The following is a 2,875-nucleotide window of genomic DNA, read 5'->3' as shown; positions in this document are numbered from 1 at the left end:
GTATGCCTCTGTTATCTGGGCGGGCTCCCAACATCAATAACAACTTTAGAAATAAATGCCATTCCTCTCTTCAGGCGGGCTCCTGACTTCAACCACTAAATCGCCATTCTATTCTTCAGGGGGGGGGCTCCTGACTTCAACCAATACATCGCCATTCCTTTCTTTAGGTTGGCGAGATTTCAACAACTTTTAAAAATGCCTTTCCTCTCTTCAGGCGGGCTCCTGACTTCAACCACAACTTTGAAAATAATCGCCATTCCTCTCTTCAGGCGGGCTCCTGACTTCAACCAATACATCGCCATTCCTTTCTTTAGGTTGGAAAGATTTCAACAACTTTTAAAAACGTCTTTCCTCTCTTCAAGCGGGCTCCTGACTTCAACAACAACTTTGAAAATAATCGCCATTCCTCTCTTCAAGCGGGCTCCTGACTTCAACCAATACATCGCCATTCCTTTCTTTAGGTTGGCAAGATTTCAACAATTTTTTAAAAAACGCCTTTCCTCTCTTTAGGTGGGCTCCTGACTTCAATAACAACTTTGAAAATAATCGCCATTCCTCTCTTCAGGCGGGCTCCTGACTTCAACCAATACATCGCCATTCCTTTCTTTAGGTTGGCAAGATTACAACAACTTTTAAAAACGCCTTTCCTCTCTTCAGGCGGGCTCCTGACTTCAACAACAACTTTGAAAATAATCGCCATTCCTCTCTTCAGGCGGGCTCCTGACTTCAACCAATACATCGCCATTCCTTTCTTTAGGTTGGCAAGATTTCAAAAACTTTTTAAAAACGCCTTTCCTCTCTTCAGGCGGGCTCCTGACTGCAACAACAACTTTGAAAATAATCGCCATTACTCTCTTCAGACGGGCTCATGACTTCAACCAATACATCGCCATTCCTTTCTTTAGGTTGGCAAGATTTCAACAATTTTTAAAAACGCCTTTCCTCTCTTCAGGCGGGCTCCTGACTTCAACAACAACTTTGAAAATAATCGTCATTCCTCTCTTCAGGCAGGCTCCTGACTTCAACCGATAAATCGCCATTCTATTCTTCAGGGGGCTCCTGACTTCAACCATTTTTTTTCAAAAGTTCCATTCCTTTCTTTGGCTGGCACGATTTTAACAACCCTTTTTTTTAAAAATGCCTTCTTCTTTAATTCTTCATCCTCATTCTCCAGGTGGACGCCTGACTTCTTCTTAAATTCTTCATCCTCATTCTCCAAGTGGACGCCTGACTTTTTCTTAAATTCTTCATCCTCGTTCTCCAAGTGGACGCCTGACTTTCTCTTAAATTTTTTCATCCTCATTCTCCAGGTGGACGCCTGACTTCTTCTTCAATTTTTCATCCTCATTCTCCAGGTGGATGCCTGACTTCTTCTTAAATTCTTCATCCTCATTCTCCAGGTGGACGCCTGACTTTCTCTTAAATTTTTTCATCCTCATTCTCTAGGTGGACGCCTGACTTCTTCTTCAATTTTTCATCCTCATTCTCCAGGTGGACGCCTGATTTCTTCTTTTCTTTTCTTTTTCCTTCGCTCTGCTTTGTTCTTGCTTGCTAGGGATAATACCACTGTGGGAGTCTCCTTTCTTCCCCTCCTTCAAATTCAATTTTTTTTTTTGGTTTTTTTTTTCAGAATTTATTTTCTCTCAACACTGCTGGGGATAAAAGTGTTATCTTCTTGGGATAACGTTGTTGAGGATAATGCTGCTGGGGAATTTTATCCCTTCAAATCGATGCTTCATTCTTCTGGAAGCTGCTGGGGATGATAATGGTTTTTGCTTTTCTGAGCACAAATGTCATCCCTTTGTTCTGTCTGCTGGGGAACAACTTCTTTTATTAAAACTTGTTATGCTGGGGGTAAAACTGGTTCAAAGACCACTTCCCTTGAGACTGGTGCTATATTCATTCTACCCCGAATGGGTATCTGACTTCCAGAAAATTTTCCAAATGAAAGGAAAATTTTCTGCCCCAGTTTGACAGTCTCCCTTATGGCATGCATTTCTGTCATCAATGCCATTTCCTTTACCTGTTTCAAATTAAACAAAATTTGTTAGTTTAAAACGCGGTGGTTGGTTGTGATACTCCTACTGGGATGGCTTTTCCCTTTCTCCTTCCCTGCTCTGCGTTCCAAAACTTGTTGGGGATGATATTATTTGCTGGGGATAATCCTTTTTTGCTGGGGATATCCCTCTTCTTTTGTGGCATGGCTCGGAAACTTGCATTTTCCCGACCTTTTAGTCTCGCATGAATTTCCCAAATCATGCTTATTGTTTTTCTTGTTTTGTCCACGGGCTCTGGTCTTGAGGTTTAATAACCTTTGATTTCAGCAAGGATATCCCTCTTGACACTCGTCAATCCTTTTGCTGGGGATATCTTTCTTGACACAGGCCTCGCGCTTGTTCCTTCCTGACTATATCACTTGGATGTACTAGTCAGATCTTATCTTGGAAAGCTGATGGTCTACTTTGAAGTCATTTCCCACTAGTCTTGACCAAACAGACTCTACTGGGGAAATTTCTATGAAAGGAAAAGATAAAAGGGAATAGAATAAAAGACAAAGGAAAAAATGATTCTTTAACAAAAGAAACTATAAATAAAAATCTATCAAACGAAAACACCGACTCTAATGGTCATGACATGCATATTTGGCCTATCCTTCGTCATCAATCGTCTTTCGAGGTCTTCCCTTGATTATCCCCCATCTGATTCCCAATCTTATTCGACTTGTAGTGCCCGAAGGGTTTTCACTATCAAGCCTCTCTCATTTTGGTTTTTCTCTCAGCTTGCGTCGCCTTATGGTGTCCGTAAAGATTTTCACCGATAAGACTCTCTCATTTGTATCACTTTCCAGCTGGGGATTTGGAGTGTTGCCGGTATG

Source organism: Nicotiana tabacum, chromosome 20, assembly GCF_000715075.1.
Source record: "Nicotiana tabacum cultivar K326 chromosome 20, ASM71507v2, whole genome shotgun sequence".
NCBI lineage: Eukaryota > Viridiplantae > Streptophyta > Magnoliopsida > Solanales > Solanaceae > Nicotiana > Nicotiana tabacum.
The sequence above is the reverse complement of the archived record's forward strand: the minus strand, read 5'-3'. Positions refer to the sequence as shown.